The 23,332-nt window shown below is 47.1% G+C and overlaps 1 pseudogene; it reads left to right on the top strand.

The window, feature by feature from the left end:
* The first annotated feature begins 3,568 nt into the window (after nt 1-3,568).
* On the top strand, nt 3,569-14,544 carry LOC144139797 (uncharacterized; annotated as a pseudogene).
* Nucleotides 14,545-23,332: the final 8,788 nt, after the last annotated feature.

Raw genomic sequence — 23,332 nt, 5'->3', positions numbered from 1 at the left:
CTGCAGTCAGGCGTAGATGATCCATCAGTAAAAATGTGGGTCATACGAGAGTATTGGTCACTTGTATGGGCAAGTGTTAGTTGAAGGAGGCATATCTGAGGCATAACTTTTTTTTATGTGAGTCCAGGTATGTTTAATTTTATCCATAGGGGTGATAGAGTCCAAGGTGGGAAATCATACATACATACATACATACATACATACATACATACATACATACATACATACATACATACATAAATACATACATACATTCATACATCATCATAATCATCACCAGCCTATCTACGCCACTGCAGGGCAAAGGCCTTTCCCATTACTCTCCAATCACCCCAGTCCTGCGCTAATTGCGACCAATTTATCCACGCAACCTTCTTGATCTCATCTGCCCATCAACTTTCTGCTGCCCCCAGCAACGGTTGCCTTCTCTAGGGATCCACTCTGTCACCCTTAATGACCAACGGTTATCTTGCCTTCGCAATATATGCCCTGCCCACGTCCATTTCTTCTTAATTTCTACTAATATGTCCTTAACATGCGTTTGTTCCCTGACCCACTCAGCTCTCTTCTAGTGCCTCAATGTTACACCTATCATCTCCCGTTCCATTGCATGCTGAGTCGTCCTCAATTTAAGTTGAACCCTTTTAGTGAACTTCCATGTTTCTGTCCCGCAGGTGAGTTCCGGTAAGATGCTGCTGTCATACACTTTCTTCTTGAGGGACAATGGTAGGCTGCCATTCATTATCTGAGAATGCTTGCCGAATGCACTCCACCTCATTCTTATCCTTCCAATTATGTCTGCCTCATGTTTGAAACCCGGGATCGCAACTTGGCCTAAGTAGATATTTTCGCTTACTATTTCCATGGCCTCGCCACCTATCCCAAACCGCTGCGCGTTCCCGACGTTATTGATCATTACTTTAGTTTTCTACATAATTATTTTGAAGCCCACGGTTATACTCTGTTTGTCCAGTGCGGTAAGCATGCTTTGCAATTCCTTCCCGAGTTACTTAACAAGGCAACGCCATCTGCATATCTGAGGTTACTCAGGTATTCTTATTAAATCTTACTCCCACCTGTTACCAATCCAACGTTCTGAATACTTCTTGTAAACATGCTGTAAATAGCACTGGGGAGATTGTGTCTCCTTGTCTAACGCCCTTCCCGATAGGTATTTTACTGCTCTCCTTATTGAGGATGATGGTAGCTGTGGACCCATTGTAGATATAATCTAGTATTCTTACATAATGCTCATTTACACCCTGGTTCCGTAATGCCGGAATGACTGCTGATGATTCGATCGAGTCAAATGCTTTTTATAATTTATGAAGGCAACGTATAAGGGTTCAGTATACTCAGCGTCCTTCTCTATCACCTGATTGATCGTGTGAATATGGTCCATTGTTGAATAGCCTTAACAGAACCCTGGTTGTTCTTCAGGTTGACTGAAATCTAGTGTTGCAGAAATTCTGTTAGAGATTAACTTGGTAAGTACCTCGTAGAATTTTTGAAGTCCTTCATGTCACCTTTCTTAAGGATTAGGATGATGTTCGCGTTCTTCCAAGCAAGATTCCATTACTCTCGCGGTCATTAGGCATTGCGTATACAGGATTGCCAGTTTTTCAAATTCAATTTCTCCTTGAAAAACAGTGGTGCAGCGGTGCAGCGGCGCAGCGCTGGCGTAAAGGTAGTACATACATACATACATACATACATACATACATACATACATACATACATACATACATACATACATACACACACACACATACATACATACATACATACATACATACATACATACATACATACATACTAATATGATCAATATGAAAGGTACAACAGGAACGCGTGGCAAACAGCCTCCAAGCAGACTCGGAGAAATACGCGGCCATATTTGGCAATTATTTTGCATAGACACACCTCTGTAGTGTGTCCTGCCCTGAAGGCCTTGTCATGCAACAAGGTATTGACGAGATCCTCTCCAGATAAATCGTTGAACAGGCTCCCAGCCTAAGGGCAAACTCCTGTCGTTTTACGTGGGAAGGAAGGTGCATGTGGCGCGCAGTGTTTCGTAATAGCACCAGAACCACCAACCTTACGGCACTCTGTGGGGTGCGTCGTCTGTGTTTGTTGGTAACTTTATCATCATGTGAATGCATCGCATCCTTTGCAACCAGACCAGCTTACCTCAAGAAAACCGGTTTCCGGGTACACAGATAGAGGGCACAGTAGTCTCCCAGGAGCCGTTGCTCTCCCCTCCCACCAGGTCTGAAAGAGGAAAGGGAGTCTCCCACCGGCGTTCGAGACCAGTGAACAGAACCAAACCTCCACTTTTTCATCATATTGGGAAACGGGCCTTGGGACTTGGGAAACGGGCCGAGCAAGTCAATTCCTACTTTTTCAAAAGCTGACGTTGGTGGACGCACCGGATGCAAAGGCCCGGAAGGAGGAACTGTGGGATGCTTGTAGCGCTGGCACACCTGACATCCGGCGACGTACTGCTTCGTCGTCTTTCGGAGGCGAGGCCAGTAGAAACGTTGACGGAGTCGGTAAAGCGTGCGGGCAAAACCAAGATGTCCTGAGGTGACGTCGTCGTGCATAGCATGCAGGACGACAGGCCGGAGGCTCTCAGGCACGACAAGCAGAAAGCGAGCACCATCGGACGAATAATTCCGTCTCCAGAGCAAGCCATCTCGGACGACGAACGGTGAAGTCGACGCTTGAGACGCCTGTGCGGATACAAAAAATGGCTGCAAGCTGCTATCTTTTTGTTGCTCTTCCTGAAACACGAGTGCATCGGGTAGCGTGGTCGAGATGGAAGCTAAGGAATCGGCATTGTGTTCTTCCTCAGGGCCTCACGCTCGCCAGTTATGCCAATCATTCAGATACTTCACTGGACGCTATTTCTATGGCTTGCGCTGCGACTAATGTGGAACCGGACTATACAGCCAATTTCGTCAAAATGGTTAACAAATCGTTGCCGTCTGAGCAACGACACGCATTGCAAAAATTGCTGGCTCGGCACGCTTCAGTGTTTGATTTTGCGCAGGGTAAATACCCTCCTGCGCCGCCAGAGTCTCGGACGCAACATCGAATTTACACCGGCGATGCACCACCCATCCGGCAGAAACCTTACCGCGTGTCTCCTGCTGAGCGCAGCGCTATAAATGAGCAGACTGAGGAAATGCTCCGGAACGGTGTAATTCAGGAATCTACCAGCCCATGGGCCGCTCCTGTAATACTGGTCAGAAAGAAGGACAACACGTGGCGATTTTGCGTTGACTACCGTAGACTTAATAATGTGACGAAGAAGGACGTCTACCCACTTCCGCGAATTGACGACGCCATTGATTGTCTGCATTCTGCCTCCTACTTTTCGTCGGTCGATCTTCGATCGGGCTACTGGCAGATTCCTATGCACCCGGACGACAAGGAAAAGACAGCATTCGTCACACCAGATGGCTTGTTCGAATTTAATGTTATGCCATTCGGCCTGTGCAACGCGCCCGCAACATTCGAAAGATTCATGGACTCTGTCCTTCGGGGCCTGAAGTGGGAAGTCTGCATGTGTTATCTCGATGACGTCATAATTTTCGGCCGGACGTTCAACGAGCATAACCAGCGGCTTGATGTTGTTCTCCAGCGCATCGCGCAGGCTGGCCTGGTCCTGAACTCGAAGAAGTGCCATTTCGGAGAGCGCCAGGCGCTTGTGCTCGGCTTCCTTGTTGACAACGATGGTATCAGGCCTGATCCACAAAAGATTGCTGCGGTTCGTGACATTCAAAAACCCCGATCACTTAAGGACCTGCGGAGCTTCCTTGGACTGTGCTCCTACTTTCGTCGATTTATCAAAGACTTCGCCAAGATCGCCTGTCCCCTCACAGCTCTCCTTCGTAAAGACACCCCCTTTGTGTGGACTCCCGAATGTGATTCGTCTTTCACGGAGTTGAAGCGTTTGTTGACATCTGGTCCTGTGTTGCGCCACTTCGACCCCTCGGCCCCCATTGAGATCCACTCAGACGCCAGCGCCATTGGTGTTGGGGCTGTGCTGGTCCAACGGCATGGAGGTGCGCATAGCGCTGTCGCCTACGCAAGTCGTACCCTCTCGAAAGCAGAGCGCAACTACACGGTGACAGAACTAGAATGCCTTGCGATGATTTTCGCCATTCAGAAGTTCAGACCCTACATTTATGGACGTCATTTTACCATCGTAACCGACCATCACTCCCTGTGCTGGCTTGTCGGACTACGTGACCCCTCGGGTCGACTTGCTCGCTGGTCTTTACGGCTTCAGGAATTCGATTTCGCTGTTGTCTACAAGAGCGGGCGCCGCCACACCGACGCTGACTGTTTGTCACGCCTGCCTCAACAAGCGCAGCTATTTGAGGAAGAACACAATGCCGATTCCTTAGCTTCCATCTCGACCACGCTACCCGATGCACTCGTGTTTCAGGAAGAGCAACAAAAAGATAGCAGCTTGCAGCCATTTTTTGTATCCGCACAGGCGTCTCAAGCGTCGACTTCACCGTTCGTCGTCCGAGATGGCTTGCTCTGGAGACGGAATTATTCGTCCGATGGTGCTCGCTTTCTGCTTGTCGTGCCTGAGAGCCTCCGGCCTGTCGTCCTGCATGCTATGCACGACGACGTCACCTCAGGACATCTTGGTTTTGCCCGCACGCTTTACCGACTCCGTCAACGTTTCTACTGGCCTCGCCTCCGAAAGACGACGAAGCAGTACGTCGCCGGATGTCAGGTGTGCCAGCGCTACAAGCATCCCACAGTTCCTCCTTCCGGGCCTTTGCATCCGGTGCGTCCACCAACGTCAGCTTTTGAAAAAGTAGGAATTGACTTGCTCGGCCCGTTTCCCAAGTCGGTGGCAGGGAATCGATGGATACTTGTCTGTGTCGATTACCTGACAAGATATGTGGAAACGACTGCTCTGCCATCCGCTACAGCTTCCGAAGTCGCACACTTTTTTCTGCACTTCATCATACTGCGCCATGGTGCCCCCCGGGTGGTTATAAGTGATCGCGGACGACAATTCACAGCGGATATCGTCGAAGAGCTCCTTCGTCTTTGTGGGTCACAGTACCGACACAGCACGCCATATCACCCACAAACTAATGGCCTTACTGAGCGCACAAATCGTACACTGACAAACATGTTGGCCATGTACGTATCCTCAGATCACAAAAACTGGGACGATGTGTTGCCCTTTATCACATACGCTTACAATACCGCTAAGCACGAGGTCACGGGATACGCACCTTTCTTTCTTTTATACATGCGACTGCCAAGTAGCTTCCTCGACACTATCCTGCCCTTTTCTTACCATGAAGATGTTTCTATAGCGCAGACTCTCTGTCGTGCTGAAGAGGCGCGCCGCCTTGCCCGACTACGGACTTTGACGTGCCAGGCGAAGACTAAGGCGCGATATGACCGACGACACGCACCAGCTTCGTACTTTACTGGTGACCTTGTCTGGCTCTGGACGCCGCTACGCAAACGTGGTTTGTGTCAGAAGTTTTTATCCAGCTATACCGGCCCGTTTGTAGTTGTGCGAAAATTAAGCGACCTGAATTATGAAATCGCTAAAGTGATGTCCCAAGATCGTCGGTCCCGCAAAACTCAAGTTGTTCACGTCGCCCGCCTGAAGCCTTGCCAACCCCGACAACTTCAACTCGCTCAGTGAGCTTCGTCTCGCCCCGGGGAAGTGTTACAGCGCAGTTTCTACGAAGGACATTGTCTTTGGGGTTTCTAATGGAAAGGGATTGACCAAGCCCCGTGTGGTTTTGGGTAGAAGAGGAGGTTGAGGTGGTGACTGTGCCGGCCGCTTCCCGATCTGTTCGCTTGGCCCTTCCCGGTCCACACAACTGTAAATAAACTCATTCCATCTATCAAGACCGTGTCAATATGTTCCACTGGGTGAAGCGGCTTTAATTTGTTCTAAAAATGATAATTTGGATTGTTGAGGGAATTCTCTAACGAAATATTCGAGCCTTCGTATTAACAACGGTCTTTAAAGAGTAGCGTAGTGTCTCCTGGCAGCTTGGTGCAATGAGCTCGCTATAGCTGTCAATGAAAAAAAGCGTTACAGCTGCGGGATGAAATTTCATGTTGCTTGCAAACTGAAATGAGTGAATCTTTTTCAAATCGCTGGTTCTCAAGGTAGATTGCAGGCGCGCAACCGGGATCTCGTGTAACTCATCATGTAGTTTGGTGGAGAAGCGACTTCAGACAGACGTCCCTTAATTGATAAGGTCACTTGCCAGCACATACTGCGTCGGCTACCGTTGCTTTAACGTCTTCCAGCATCTGCCACATAAAAGGCACAGACGTGTTGTGATCCCGCCGCAGCTTTGAAGAAAGGACGCCAGCATCGCGTTTCTATCATCCCGCAGTGTTAATACGCTTCTTTGTCCTAAACTTTTCTCGCCATTCGGCAGTTAAGTTTTGTCGTTTTGTGAATGAGGCAAAAAACGATGACGCCCTCTGTGTAGGTAACGGGAGACCTGGTCAAGCCAACTAAGGTGTCACTCGGTTTTCTTATACACGGTGAAGCCAGGACGCTTGAAAATATAATATAGACATCTACTATTTTGCTCGGCATGTCACAGGTGGAGCTTCGACGCTATGAACGTCAAATATAAACGCCACCTTTTTATCTTCAAAAGGTAATATTGTCACGTAAAGCCAGGACAAATAAGAATTATCATTGCTGAGTGCAAACCGATCTATGCTTATGCCCTACGGTAAAAAGAGCCCCTCGAAGGTACGGGCTCTGAGGGCAAAGGAAGGGGTAGGCCGTGATACAAAATGACCCCGTGGTGCAGAAAATAGGCCACATTTGTGGCAAAACGGGTTGGTAGCGTGCGCATAATAGCATAACCTGTCGCATAATTGCGGGGGACAACAATCTCCCTATATCGACAGTGCCAGACTAGCTTTCTGAAGGAATCCTCAGGAGCAGCAAAAAGCGAGGCGAGAAGTCAACAGCATAGCGTTGCATTTCGTATCGTTACTTCTTGGTTGCCTGAGTACACACCACTCCCCAAGTAATCGACCATTTTTACGCAGTGTTTGACAATACACTTTACGTGACCTTACCTTACCTGCGTTGCGGACATCCTGGTTGTCTTCTGTTCGGCCACCCCGCAGCTTAACTTGCACATACGTCGTTTTGGCGATAAAAAAAACCTTCATCTCCGGAGGTAATCTACAGTGTATGCCTTTTTCAGCTGCTGTAACGATTTAACCACATTTTGATGACTCTGCCGCTAAGAAAATTTGCACACAAACAAGATGCCACTGCACAGGAGCTGTGTAGATATAGCAACGGACCGGTCACTACATAGTGATGACGTCGAACAGTTACCATTTGTCCGGTACTGAACGTAATTACGCTGTAACAGAAAGCAAATTCTTCGGGTTTTTTTACAGGCCTAAACCAAGTTTTGTGCGTATTTGTACAGCAAATCATTTTGTTTGCTACAAACGCCCAACGCCTATATGGACATTGTCACTGAATGTGAACTCCGTACGAGTTATGGCCGTATTCTGAGTCCATACTCTATTGCTTGTGTTATATGTATTCGAGTGAGTGTAGATAACGGAATGATTTTACCTGTGACCTTTCCTTTCAAGGATCTCCTTGACTGGAGTGCTCGAAGGGAGGGGGAATTCAGAATATGGCGATTTTTCCGCTGTGTGTTTGCTCCGTTGAACTTACTCAGCACTGGTAACCCGGCGGCTGTACCCTTTATTTTTGTCTTTCATGGAGCATCTCACCTACAAACTCCTAATGCCCGCCCCCTCCCTCTGATTGCATTCTGTTTATCTGAAACTCCCACTCGGATGGTCCAGACATGCTTGTCTCTGCACAACAGCATCTTCGTTCTGACATCCTCCGCCGGGATTCCGACGCACACACTGCTGGTCCTCTTGGAGTGTCTCAGATCCGAGACCGCATGCGTGGACGCATTTTCTAGACGCGGCTGTGTCAGTGCCCTTAGGTGTAGGAATAGATCCCGCTTCCTCACCTCTTCGAACGCCAAAAGACACCTCGCCCGGTTCACTTCAACCGATCGACGTTCCATAGAGCCATTCTTCTGATTTAGGTTTGTCTTCCTTTGTCCAACTTGTCTCAGTTTACGGTGCGGGACAGATTTATTTGTCGGTTCAGCTTTCAGAGAAGTTCCCGGTGGCTGAGGTGTATTGGTTCGTGGCGTCTTCTTGTTGGCGCATTCTTTTAGCGCATACTGATAGGAGGGAATCGGCAGCTACCGAGAACAGCAGAAATACAGAAAAGAGCGCCCCCCAGGGCTAGTGCCCCCTACATTTCCCACCAACCCGTTTGTTTTTGGAACATTATTCCCTGTAGGAGAACGAATTGAAATAAGATGTGTGTAGAAGAGGACGATAAGGAACGATGGCGGCGACCACACGTATTCTGTCATTGAGCGGTTGCAAATACAGTTCTCTTCCCGTAACTAAGGCGTTGTACTCGGAACTAAGTGGTGCAGGAATCCGGGATGCAGAAACATGTTTGCGGAAACTGCTGTGGTTAAACATGGTTATTCTTTCTCCTTGCAGTATCTTGAACTGTTTCCACGATAGTTTTCGTTTGTCATTTTTCTGTGCTGTATCTGCATTATCTCTTTTTGTCCTTGTTGGCCCCTCTCACATGGAATGGACTAGGCAATTTTTAACTGCAAATGTAATTGGTCAACAAACCGGTGCATGAAAGATGATTTATGTTTTGTTAAAAGCCACGTATTCAGATCGTAGTCGTGTTTATGTACGAACTCGTGACCTCTACTCAGCACTGTATAAGTATTTTCTTCAATCAAGCTATTTTAACCGGTAATAGTAAATTGCTCATATTTAGGAAGCCCCCCGGCGGAGGTGGTGCGAGAAAATCAGGATGGCCAGTTGGACATAATTTCAGTAATGATCTAGCAATCGAGGAGCATCAAAATGCGACAAATATATAAAATAAAATAAAAGTTATACATATCTTGGCGTCACAATCACCCACAATTTAACTTGGTCCTGCCACATCGAAAAGATTTGCTCATCTGCTCGTAGAAAATTAGGGTTACTAAGGCACACCCTCAAAACCTCTCCCGCTAAAACTAAACTCCTCGCATTTAACACAATAGTCCGGCCTTGTTTAGAGTACGCGTCTGAATTCTGCGATCCGCACACTAAAAAAGATATTAACAATCTTGATAGAATCCAAAGATTAGCTGTTCGGTTTATCTACAATCGCTTCCGCCAGACTGACTCCCCGACATAACTAATAATTAATAATAAAATTCCAACTTTAGAATCCCGAAGGAAACTAGCGAGACTTAAATTTCTTTTTCAACTATCCAGGAAAAACAGCATCATGGAACTTTCGCACGTCCTCACTCCGTTATCTTCACGTCCTTCTAGAGGATACCATTCTTACAAATTCACACCTATCTTTGCACGCACAAGCAACTTCAAGTACTCTTTTTTCCCTCGCACAATAACAGACTGGAACGAACTGCCGCACCATATTTTTTAGTCTGGAAATGTACTAAAATCTTTGGAAAATTACTTTGAGGTGTGATTATTGTTACTTGTGAATATTTTTTATATCTGTCTGTTCTTTCCGTTTCTTTCTCTACACCTGTACGACTGTGTAATTGGTCATATCATTATCGTTGTACCACCTCCCACTCCTGCTTGGGCCATTTTTATGGCCTGCAGTATTTCATAAATAAATAAATAAATAAATAAATAAAATGCCTTATCAGGTGGCCGCATTGCTTAATAAACTTTGAATGGAGAAACGTATGGGGGAATGCTTAAAACATTTGAGATAATGAAGGTGCAAGGGTAGTATACACTCCTGTTGATCTATCTTTGAACCTTTTCTTGAATTTCTGGCAACACCCATCCCCGCTTCCCCGCCCTAAGGGAACAGCCGTCGAAGATCGTTTCGCTCCCTCGCAATAGCCTGAATCAGTGCGCATGCGGCTTCACTTTAAGGATAATTGTATTTTTGGACACTTCTTCTAACATCGGCAAAAGACTTCATGCAAGTCCAAAAGGAAAACAAAACTGGCTGCACGATCTAGTCCATAACAACTCCCGCAAGCCATCGAGTGCCAACCGAATACAAAACGACCTATCCAGCACATTGCGGCGACCGAAAGCAGCGCCAGATTCTTCTCTACCTAATATTGAGTGACGCGCTATGAGGGATAGAGCCTGCAGCGATCATCGGATGGTTGGATGCTATGGCCCAATCTGAGAAGATAAATAAAGAAACTCGTAAAAAGTGAGAACCTCCTCATGAAATATGTCAGAGCCAGATCGCAGCAATTTATAAAGTCTCTAAAAACAAATTCCCCCTTTTGAATGAGGAGTGCAGTGTAGCCTGGCTAAATGACAACCTAACACCGACAATCAGTTTGTCAGCAGCAGCTGTGGGAGAGGCAATATCTAGGGAACAAACTCGAAAATAATAAAACGAAGCAAATAATATCCTAACGTAAGAACATGAAATTTTCAGCAAGTAGTATAAGATTGATTTACCCGAGCGATCAAAACTGATTACCTGAAGTAAAACAAACTACATTCAGGCATGTGACATGGCAGTGATGGAGGAAACGCTGGAAATAGGGGGAAGCTGTAGAGTATTAAAGAGCAAGCCAGCCTTCGGCAAACATAGGACGTACGCTCTGAGAGAAGACCCAGCAATCAATAAATACAGCTTGGGCGAGATAATTAAAGGAGCACAACTATTGTACACCTGGCTGTATTCCAGCAATGTTGGTCTGGGGAAACTGCTGAGAGTACAGGTTGAACTTGCTATGACCCACTAGTAACTAAAAAGGAAAGTGAAAAGCCTCTAGAGGGCATGAAAATAGGAAATCGTGGTCGGTTACAATGACATAACCGTAGATCTTTTGAAGGAGGGAGGATATATTGTACTCGAAACGCTTGCTATACTATTTTCGGAATGCTTGAACACTCAAACGCTGCCTAGAGCCTAGGAAAGCGGAAGCATTTTAGTGATTCATAAAAAGGAAGACACCATGGACCCGAATACTTGCACACCAAATAGCTTCATCTCGCTTTTTTAAAACCAGTTTACCAAAGGTGTAGTCAGATGCGTAAGCAACAGCCTGGATTCCCAACACTCCAGAGAGTAGACTGAGTTTATAAAAGTGTACTCAAGCATGAATCACGTTCATGTCGCTACCAAAGCGATAAAAAATCCGCAAAGTACACTAAACGGTTTTACATGGAATACATATACTATGAGAAATCGCGTAACTCCGTACTCATGCAGCCGTGCTAGAAGCATAACAGACCGGGTAATACAGCAGACCTGGGAAACATTTCTAGAAGAGTATATGAAGAATGCACAGCAGGATAATCCTCCACAAGCAAAGCAAGAAATTCCCGATACGAAAAGAAGTAAGACAGGCAGATACCATCGTGCCAAAATAACTCACGGGATGTCTGGAGGCAGTGTTTAGAATGTTTGTCAGAAAAAAACACATAGCATTAAGAATAAACTGTAAATACTTGAGTCATTGGAGGTTTGCCGACTACATAGTCTTGGTGAGTGAGACTCCAAAAGACCTGCGAACAATACTAGAGGAACCACAATCAGAAAGCACGACCGTGGTGCTAAGAATAAATGTGAATAAGCAAAATTATTGAGAAATTTACATGCCCTAAGTGCCCTCTACATCTCAGAAGCGAAACGGTAGAAGTAAAAAAAAACTTTTTTACCGTTGCCTTCGGCAGATGGTTAGTGGCGACCCCTACCATGAGAGGGAAATTCGGCTTAGAATACGTATCGGTTGGGGAGCACTCGGCATCCACTCCCGGATAGTGAAAAGTAAGCTACCTCTGCCACTTAGAAGGAAAATCTTCAAACAGTGCAGACGGCCGGTGATGACGAATTAAGCTGAGAATCTGGCTCTATACAAAACATTTAAAAGACAAACTAAGCTGCGCTCACAGAGTCATGAAACGAATAACGTTAGGAGTAGCATTCAGGGACCGGAAATGGATCAGAGAACACACCGGTGTAGAAGATACCATAGTTCAAATAAAGAAAACAAACTTGGCTTGTGCTTGCCGTGCATACAGACGAACCGACAATGGGGTGGCCATTAGGCTAACAGAGTGAATACCAATAGATGTGTCTAAAAGGAGAAGGCTGTTTCACCAAATGGAATGAAAAACAAAGAAATTCGAGGATAAAGTGTGGGCTCGAACAGCGCAGCACACGATAGGTGCGAGATCAATGTAAGAATCTTTCGTCCGGCAGTAGATCTGAGTAGGTTGATGATGAATGGTGTGAAGACATCACCGTACAGGTCGTCCATCCTGCCAAATTTAACTTTACTAGCGCGACAGCTTCCTTAGCGGTACCATGGCTTTTTATAACGAAAGGTAATGCATTTCGCATTTAACGCGATGGTCAACGGAAAACATGTGATCACACCTCCCAGCACAGTTGCGTCCTTAAAAATGCGCTTCTATTATGTCAGAAGAGTCACGTCAAAATCGCGAAAAAAAATTTCTAGATAAAAAAATACACGCATTGATCACGAGAAGAAGAATTGCCAATTTATAACTTTATCTCAGAAGCCATGTATTTAGGTTGTTCGTAAATGCGCATACATGGTACGGAAAAATCAAATTGTGTGTTCGTTCCTTGTTGCCGAATTTGGTATTTAGTGGTTGGAAGATTGCTTGGTTCACATTCAGAAAATATGGACACAATTTGGGAAGAGACGTTTTATAAATAAAAATAATAAAAATCATATCAAGATTCGAGCACTGCTTCAGCTATATCAGCTTCGTACGTATCAGAAGACACACAAAGAAACTTGAATTTGTGTTCTCATTCACACATAATGCAGTGTTTTTGCTTTAGCGTTGCCATGACTGCCTGTCAAGAGTTCCGTGCTGAGTGTACGTGCAGCAAGGATGATGCATGGCCGAACGGCTACTGCATTAGCACTAGAACGTTTTTTTATTGAAATTGTTTTGCCAGATAGGGCGACTTTAACGATTCCGAAATTCAAAAACTGTTTATCCATGAAATTTTATTCGTTCTGGGTATACCATTGCCCTATTAATTTTTTCTGTTTGTTGTAAATTTCCGAGAATACTATTGGGCGTTTACTTTATTTACCACGTCCTATTTTCTGCTGCATTAGGGTGTTCTGTTTCACCCGTTGTACTTTCTTCTGGAAGGGTCCACAGGAAGGAGAGGTGCACTACTTCGATGGTAACATGCAGTTAATGCACTGACAACATTGTTCACAATATCACCCAAATCAAGTTAATACTGATATGATGGCGGCCACAATTGGTAGACTGGGCTTCGCGGCTGTGCTAACCCGTTCATCCTGATCATGCAGGTTTTTGCCCGCATCATCGCCGACCTACTACTGCCTGCCTTGCTGGCTGTATCGTCTGCCACCCCGGGAAGCTGCCTGCCTGCTACCAACGAAGGCGAACCTTCTGTTTGCCCCCTCCCTGGCACCCATTCTTCCGGACCTTCGGCAGCTCCACCCCTCCCTCCGTTGATCGTCGAGATAAATCCAGCCACCCTATCCCCGGCGACATCTCCTGCGTAGCCTATAAAGCCGCAACCACCATCCAGCGCGCACTCTGGGCTTCGCGGCTGTGCCACCACACAGGCCGCTAACCCGTCCATCCTGATCATGCAGGTTGGTAGTTCATATCCGACGTCTACTAAAAGGTGAAGTAATTACTGTTCAGCTGCCGAGCGCACAGTGCAGCTGTTTGCTTGTTACCGAATGTGTGAATGTCATACGTGCCTTGCTATTGCTATCGGGAGATGTAGAGATGAACCCCGGGCCAGATATTCTCGCTGAGCTGAAAAAGTTGTCACAGGGGCAGTCGACAATATTATCGGAGATGCAAGGTCTGAAATCCGCGATAGCCACCACTAACCAGGCTATCACCGATCTTGGAAAGCGCATTGCTGTCTTGGAAAATCACTGCCAAAATCTTCTAACCCTTCGAGCAGAAGTAGATGCAATAAATACTAATACCGATGAGCTAACTCACCGGGTGTATGACATAGACGAGCGTCTTGACGACCTCGAGAACCGTTCCCGGCATGACAATATAATATTCTACAATCTCCCTGACACTAATCCGAAGGAAACATACGCTCAGTCAGAAGAAATAATATTCTAGCACTGCCTTGAATGACTTCAACTAACAATAGAACCAAACGACATAGAGTGTGCACATCGCCAAAGGCGGCACACCAATAACCATAAACGGCCTATAATAGTGAAACTCTCGTCTTTCAAAACTAAACAATCCATTCTTTCAAATGGCCCAAAACTAAAAGGTACAAAATTTAGCATTGGCGAAGATTTCACATACCCTGTTCGAATAGCCCGAAAAGAGCTTGTTGCTTTCGCTAGGAGCAAATGTGTCCCATTTTCACTGCGTTTTCAAACTTTGCACATTGGCTCTAAGCGATACCTTTTCGACTAGGCAGCAGGAATTGTCAAGGAAAAAACATAGGGATCAGTACGCCGTCGGCAAGCACGCCAACAGCCACGTACAAGCACTAAAGCTAGGCTTTCGTTTTCTGTAATTTATACTAAAATCCGTAGTTTTCTTCCTAAGAGCGTGCCCCTGTCTAATTTATTAAAATCATCTGGCAGCAGTATACTTATATTGAGCGAAACGTGGCTTACTGACGACATTTCAGATACAGAGGCTCTGGCTGACTTGCCGCACTTTAACCTTTTTCGTCACGACCGTAAGAACGCACGTGGTGGGGGCGTACTCATCGCGACTAGCAAAAAAATCGCGCCCATCCACCCCGTGAATGTGGTTGGAAAGCAAAGCTTTAAACGGCTCCCATAACGATTACCCATGCGACGTTACTTAAATTCACTCACATCGCTCTACAAATAGCAAAACCAGAGAGAAGTGAAATGAACTTAACCACACCATTTATTACTTCAAAGAGATATTCTTGGTAAGCTTAAAGCAATGCATGATGCATGAACGGTGTTTGGTTGAGTTGTATTGGTGTAGCACAAGAGCGGAAACTTTTTTATATCAAATAAAAGTAAGCTCCAACCCGGTGTTAGACGATCTGACTTCTCCGTCTCTGCGCCGCGGACGGAGGCGGCGAGATTTGCGGCAGAGAAGGGGGAGGAGGACGAAGACATACTTCTGTTAAGATTTCTGAACGGCCCAGAGTGCAGCCCTGGGGAGTGATTCCTTCTTCTGTGGGGCCCATATGCAGTCCGCACGGCCTGTGTTCTGTCCACCCGCTGAAGCTTGGTAAGTAGAGAGGGCCTGGACAGCAGCATCTCCCATTGCTCTTGTTGGGTAGTTGACGGAAAGAGAGGAGAGTGCTCAGGGCTAAAGTCACACACCCCGATTACGGGGCGGAGTGTACGTACAACTTCTGAGTAAAATTTACATTCAACGTCGTAGCGATTCGGATACATTAAGTGAAGACGCGTAGGCTGTGGGAAGGAGCCCGGATTGTATGAGCCGTAGGGTAGTTTGTTGTTCTCTGGAAAGGTCAGGGTAAGGCGGAGGTATGGTCTGTCTCAGAAGACGATAATGCTGGGTTATTTTCTGAACGTGAAAAACGGGTGACTGTCCTCGTGCAGCTCCATAGCACAGGAGGTAAAAGCGCAGCCTTGTTGGATGGGCGTATTTGTTGCCCTCCATTGAAGTGTGAGGGGCTGTCCAGATGAGATGAATGGAAGCGCTTGGGGAGTGGTTTTTTAGCACGCGCAGTGCAGGTCAGGACACCCAACCCAACTCGTAATTCCAGTAGGCTTGCTGGGAATCGGTGACTACCATCAGAACCCCTGGTTGAGCGAGAGCCAAGGTGATGGCTGCCTCTTCTGCTGCCGCCATTTCTTGGGTCCTAAGCGAGGTACACGCAAGAATTTTGGTTCTGGAGGTAGCCACGATGATGGCGTCCCTCGATGTTTGGAGGCGTCTGTGTAGATAACTGAATGATCCCCACCGAGGGTGGTGTTTAGCGTTTGAGCCCGTGCTTTTAGGTGACCCTCGATATGTGAAAGGTTCATGTTTCTAAGCAAAGGGAACATCTTTAGTTTTATTAGCCAAGGGCCTGGGAGTACGTCAAGCGGAGGGATATTTTGGGCTGCCCAGCCAATCTGGTGAAGCATGCGGTTACCCGCTGCAGTTGTGAGTCGGACCTTCTGGTTAGAAAGATGGCCTTTTATCATCTCTTCAACCGTGTTCTTAATCAGCCTCTGTGTGGACGCACTCATGAGAAGACCAATGGCCTGCTTGACCGCCTTTCTAATAATTATATAAATCATCTCTATGTCTTCCTTGTCGAGAAGAAGACAGGGGGTTGACGTAAGTGACTCTCGAGAGGACAAAAGCTTCAATTAATCGAAAGGTGCCGGATTCCTTTAGGTCTCGCTTTTTGGTGGCAACTCGCCAGACCATGTGTATGATTTGATTAATGCTGTTTTTGAGGCGCTGCAAGGAGACGTCACTCTTGGTGTTAGCATGTAGGCCCAGGATCTTGATGAAGGGGCTTGGAGTGATGGCCTGGCCATCAGGGAGTATTTGAATGTATTCGTTGGTTTGGCGTGAGGGCGGGCGACGAGGAGCTGTGATTGTTTACGTGAACACTGGAGGCCACAGGCTTTAGCACATCGGCGTACTAGAACTGAGATGCCATGCATTGGTGTGAGCTTCCTTTAATTTTTGTAACTCTTAGCAGATGAGCAAGGTGCGCACAGGGCCGCTAGACGGGCGTGAGTGGTCGAGTGACGCTTTCACGTTGCATTAAGTGAGAACGCAGGGGGTAAACCCGTAGATGTGCTTGGTGAGTGCACCACCTGTCTTCCCCGTCTTCGCGTGGGCTCGTAGCTAGATCGGTAAGACTACGGGCTCTCGCTTTGTTAGTCTATTAGTTGCAGGTACGATTCCCGGCGGTGCCAGTAAATTCTTTTATTTGTTCACTGGAGTTTTCTGGTGACACCAACGGTCGTGAAAGAACCCTTGGGGGGTAGAGGTGAAAAGCTTTGCTTTAAAAGCGATCTTGCTGCCTTATCAACATTGCTTCACAACTTGAAATATTGTGGGTAATGTGCCGTGGCCCACCCGAAACAGTAATACTTGGCGTATGCTACAAGACCCCTCGTGCTGACCCACATTTTGCCCGCGAACTAAATGAAATGCTGTCTACGCTTACTAATAAACACCCCACCGCACATATCCTCCTTTATGGCGACTCTAATTTCCCGAATATTGACTGGCTGAACCAAGCACAACTAATTACAGGAAATACCTAAGCAAGACAATTTGTCGATGTTTGTCTGAACTTTAACCTTACGCAACTGGTATCCGAACCAACACGTGTAACTAGTGAATCTTCGAATATTTTAGATCTGATACTAAGAAACAGCCCCGAAAGCTCAGAATCTATCTCGTACTTACGTAAAATCAGTGATCACAAAGTTATTCATACTACACTAAACTTCATCCCTAAAACACGCCACATTTCCAGCAAAACAATTCATATTACAATAAGGGTGATTATGAAGCAATTAATAACGAACTGCGAGATTTCCTGCCTGCGTTTGAATTCAATTTCGATTCCCGATCTCTTAACAGTAACTGATTAGTCTTTAGGGACAAAGTAATCGAGTTAGCTAATAAATATATCCGCAAGATGAACTTCCCCGCCAATCAAAATAAACCATGGTTTTCAAAACGTTTAGAAAGGCAAGAAAATAAATAGAAACGTCTCTTTCCTACTGCGAAACCTAATGGTACTGCGTGCGCATGGGACAGGTACTATGCTGCAGAAGACGCATAATATGCTGGAATTCGAAGTGCAAAACAGAAGTTTTATCGCATTGACTTACCTAAAATTATACCAAATAACCCTAGAAAGTTCTGGGAAGTTATAAACCCGCATCCGACACTCGAAATAACGCTTACTGACCATAATGGAGAGTAAGTTAGCGATGCTGATTGTGCCGACGTATTTAACATCGCGTTCAGCTCTATGTTCACTAAAGAAGCAGATCCGCCACATGCCTCGCCACCTACTACGACATTACCGATAATGGTTTTAGTGGAATTTTCTGTTGCTGGCATTTCGTCCCTTGTCGATAGACTTAAACTTTCATCATCGGCTGGCGTAGACAACATTAGCTCCAAACTGTTAAAAAAACACTAAACAAATTATTACTGTGTATTTTGCGATGCTGTTCTCATTGTCGCTTGAAAAGGGAATGTTACCAGACCACTGGAAAGTGGGAAAGGTCATTCCGGTTCACAAATCAGGTAACAAACAGTCACCCCCAAATTACCGTCCCATTTCACTAACCAGCGTCTCATGCAACATCATGGAACACGTCATATACACTCACATAATGCACTTCCTGGACGCTAACAATTTCCTTCATTCTGACCAACATGGCTTTCGTAAATCTTTATCGTGTGAAACAGAACTAGCGATATTTACGTATGATTTGCATGCTATTCTTGACCGTAACGTCCAGACTGATGCAATCTTTGTAGACTTCGCTAAAGCATTTGACAAAGTAGCACACAAAAGCCTCTTAGTAAAACTTGCCCAGTTGAATCTGCACCCCAAAATTCTAGCATGGATTTCAGAATTTCTTGCTAACCGTTCCCAGTTTGTCGATATTAAAAATAAACATTCTAGCTCCCTCTCCGTAACATCGGGCGTCCCCAAAGGGTCTGTCCTCGGACCCCTTCTGTTTCTAATATATATTAACGATCTACCCATGCATCTATCTTCTCAAATTCGTAAGTTTGCCGACGATTGTGTTCTATACCGCAAAATTACTAACCCTTCTGATCAAACTGCGGTTCAAAATGACCTTAACCGTGTACAGCAATGGTGCGACCTGTGGTTAATGGAGCCTAATCCCACTAAATGCAAACTCGTTTCTTTTCAACGACAGCGTAATCCCTTGGATTTTTCTTACGTAATAGCTGACTCGACTCTTGAACAAGTTCAATCCTATAAATACCTAGGCGTTACCTTAACCAGTGATCTTTCATGGCGCACGCATATCACGAACGTCATATTGTCGCGAAACATACATTGGGTTTGTTTATTTGTGTTTTGCTTTTAACCCCCGGCGGCGCCGGTCTGTGTTATCTCTGCGCCAAGGGAAGCGCGTGTTCCATTCTTTCTTTCTGTGCCGCATGTGTTATCTGTTGTGATAGGGAGAGCATTCCGATCTAACGGGAACAGCCCAGATTAATCTTCTTGGATCTACTATGTTCTCGATGCGAATCGACGTTTCGAGAACCACGCGCGCCAAATGATAAAAAGCCTGCAGTGCGGACGCCGGGGCATTCGATTCGACGACACTCGCCTGTGCAAGTCACTTTGTTGACCGCTGCTTCGCCGCCTCTGTATTCTTTTGAGTTGTTAGGGGAGCACAAGTTCGCTCCAATAAACGTGTTTCTCATTCAAGACAACTGCATCGTCCTTGTCTTCGTGACATCTGGTGGAGGTGCTGGGTACGCACCCTTCATGCCCACTACAACCTCGGGAAGCCGCCAAGCCAGTCCAACAAGAGCCAGCCCCCGCCTGCAAGATTTACCACCCGAGTTCGGTTTGATGCCAGAAGGGCCCAAGAAAAAGAACGCTGCAACCAACACCATGGTGCAAGAAACAACGTCGCCAATCGTCCTGCAGCAGCCCCGGGAACCGCCATCGTTCCGGGGAGCCCCCGCTGAAGACCCCGAAGAATGGTTGGAGAAGCTTGAGCGCGTCCGCATCTTCAACAGGTGGGACGACGAAGAAACTTTCCGGCATGTCTTCTTTTACTTATAAGATGCTGCTCGAACTTGGTTCGAGAACCATGAGAGTTCTTTGACCGACTGGACTCACTTCAAAAGCGAGTTCCTGAAGACATTCACTACCGTTGTGAGAAAAGAGCGAGCTGCGCTTTTGCTCTAAACTCGGACACAACACCCCAACGAAGGGGTCGTGATCTTCGTTGAGGAGATGAAGCAACTATTTCGCCGCGCGGACCCCGACATGACGGAAGAAAAGAAGTTACGCTTCTTGATGCGCGGTGTGAAGGAGGAGCTGTTTGCTGGACTTGTCCGCAACCCGCCCAAAACCATCGCTGCATTCGTGCCCGAAGCCAGCACGATTGAGAAGGCTCTCGAAATGCGTGCTAAGCACTATGACCGGAACTTTGTTGGCGCGGCCAGTGCGAACTACATCGACAACATGCGGATTCCGGCTGATAGCCTACGCGAGACCATCCGCGCAGTAGTGAGAGAGGAGCTGCGGAAACTTTTCCGACGACGCCGCAACCCCAAGTCTCTTGCCTAAGTGACGTGATCCGGGAAGAAGTTTAAAACGCTTTGGGAACTTCTGTGACATCCGAAGTACACTGCGAGCCCCAAGCTATGACGTACTCCGCGGCTGTTCACCGACCCCACCCTGCTCCAACACGTTGTCAAAAGGCACGTCGTCAAGAGGCCCCGCCCTACCGCCGCCCACTGTCACCCGCCCGACCCCCGGTAGCACAAACCCAGACGCCGAGGAAAACTGACGTATGGCGAACACCGGATAATCGTCCTCTGTGCTACCACTGCGGAGAGGCCGACCACATCTACCGTCGCTGCCCATACAAGAGACTCGGACTACGTGGTTTCTCCGTCGACGCACCACGCCCCCGACCCGGCCAGCACCCATCTGAGATTGAAGAATACCTGTCGAACACCAGCCGTGGACCAGCCCGTTTCAACCGTTCGCCGTCGCCCTACCCGTACAAGTCGCCGGACCGCCGTAGCAGTGCTGACTTCGCACGTGGAAGGTCTCCCAGCCCACGCGGGGGAAACTAAAGGCGGCAACTTCTGGAGGTGAAGTTGCTCTACGGCGAAAAACTGGAAACCCTCCAACGACGCAAGGACGCGCTGAAGACAGTGATTCACGACATGCCCTCATCCCGACGACCCGACCTAACCCTACTCCCGAACACGACGACAGCTACACGGCACGACGCGTACCCGACCTGACCGACACGGCTGGTGAGAAGACGACGACAACGACGATGCACAGTGCCCGACCATCAACACGTACAAGCAGAGATACGACGCCCCGACGAACCCGGAACTCGAGGAAGACTGCATCTGACGTGAAGGTGTCCATCGACGGCTTGGACGTAGTCGCCCTCGTAGACACGGGAGCTGACTATTCGGTAATTAGCGGACCATATGCGTCTAAACTGAAGAAAGTTATGACCAGATGAGACGGTCCGCACATACGCACAGCAGGAGGCCACCTCGTGACGCCAAGTTGAACGTGCACATCGCGCGTCACCATAGACGGCACAACGTACCCTGCGGCGTTCGTCGTTCTGCCTAACTGCTCCCGCGACGTGATTCTCGGAATAGACTTTTTGACGGACAACGGCACAATAATTGATCTGCAGACCAAGACGATAACATTTTCCTCCGATCACTCCACGACGCCGCAGCCGAACCCCGATCACCGTGCTGCTGTCAGGATCGCCGACGATCACATCACCCTGCTACCCCGCACCTCAACCAGATGTCACGAAGACAAGGACGATGCAGTTGTCTTGAATGAGAAACACGTTTATTGGAGCGAACTTGTGCTCCCCTAACAACTCAAAAGAGTACAGAGGCGGTGAAGCAGCGGTCAACAAAGTGACTTGCACAGGCGAGTGTCGTCGAATCGAATGCCCTGGCGTCCGCAATGCAGGCTTTTTATCATTTGGCGCGCGTGGTTCTCGAAACGTCGATTCGCATCGAGAACATAGTAGATCCAAGAAGATTATTCTGGGCTGTTCCCGTTAGATCGGACTGCTCTCCCTATCACAACAGATAACACATGCGGCACAGAAAGAAAGAATGGAACACGCGCTTCCCTTGGCGCAGAGATAACACAGACCGGCGCCGCCGGGCGGTAAAAGCAAAACACAAATAAACAAACCCAATGTATGGTTCGCGGCAATATCATCAGCAAACCAATCTTTGGGTTTCTTAAAGCGCCATTTGCGTCATGCCCCACTAGACGTCAAACTTCTCGCCTATAAATCGTTAACCTAGAATCTTTAAACTAGAATCTTTAAACTACAGGATTTTTATCTTGAGGAGCGACTGTTTCTCGAATGGTCGATTCACATCCAGAACAAAGAAGATTATTCTAGGCGGTTCACAATAGTTCGGAACGCTCTCCCTATAAAAACAGATAACACATGCGGCATAGAAAGAAAGAATGGAACACGCGCTTCCCATGTACACAGATAACACAGACCGGCGCAGCCGGGCAGTAAAAGCAAAACATAAATAAACAAACCCAATATATGATTTGCGGCAATATCATCACGAGTGGAATTGACGCCGAGGAACATGCCGCCAGAATGAAAAAAGTTCTCAAGAGGCTGCGCATCAAGCTGCAACACTTCCACATTCGCCTCGGCAAAAAAAGTGCTGTTTTGCGATGAGGCAAGTTTAATTTCTTGGACTCCCAATCGCCGAAAATGGCGTTTACACCAGCGAAGACCGAGTTTAAGCCCTCAATGAGGCGCCGGCTTCAGAGGGCAAGCAAGCTCTGCAGTCATTTCTCGGGATGCTGACGTTTTACGACAGATGTCTGAAGAACAGAGCATCAGTTGCCAGATCTCTCTCAGAGCTCCCTCAAAAGGACGCTACGTTGGAAATGGGAGCCTCTCAGCTCCAAGAAACATGTGAGCAACTGAAAAAATTGCTTCTCAAGCACACTGTACTCGCACTCCCCGACGAACAGAAGGAGTTTCTTGTCTCATGCGACGCTTCGCCGTAGGGCATAGGAGCTGTTCTTTCTCTACGTCATGACCAGAAAAGAGACGCACAAATTGATTTTGCATATAGGACACTAGAGCCGGCCGGACGAAATTAGGCTCATTTGGACAGAGGAGGACTCGCTGGAGTGTCTTCAGCTCACACGTGTCACAAATATATTGCAGGAAGAAAGGTAACTTTCGTCACGGATCATCAACCGCTTCTCGGTATACTGGGACCAGGGATACCAATGGGTCAAGTCTTCTAACTATGCATGACAAGATGGGACATCAAATTATGGTCATATACCCTAACTGCGATTTTTGTGTGCAGGAATGTAAAGAACCAAGAGAACGCAGGCGCGTTGAGCCAACTACCACTGCCAGACTGCACCGATAAACCATGGCCCCAGCCGAGGTACTGTTGTTCGAAGCAATGTCGTGACCTCTGTTTACTGCTACAGAGATATCCC

Source organism: Haemaphysalis longicornis, unplaced genomic scaffold (genome assembly GCF_048455015.1).
Source record: "Haemaphysalis longicornis isolate Haplotype H1 unplaced genomic scaffold, Haemaphysalis longicornis Haplotype H1 scaffold_5, whole genome shotgun sequence".
Classification (NCBI taxonomy): domain Eukaryota; kingdom Metazoa; phylum Arthropoda; class Arachnida; order Ixodida; family Ixodidae; genus Haemaphysalis; species Haemaphysalis longicornis.
This window is presented reverse-complemented; position numbering and strand designations above follow the sequence as displayed.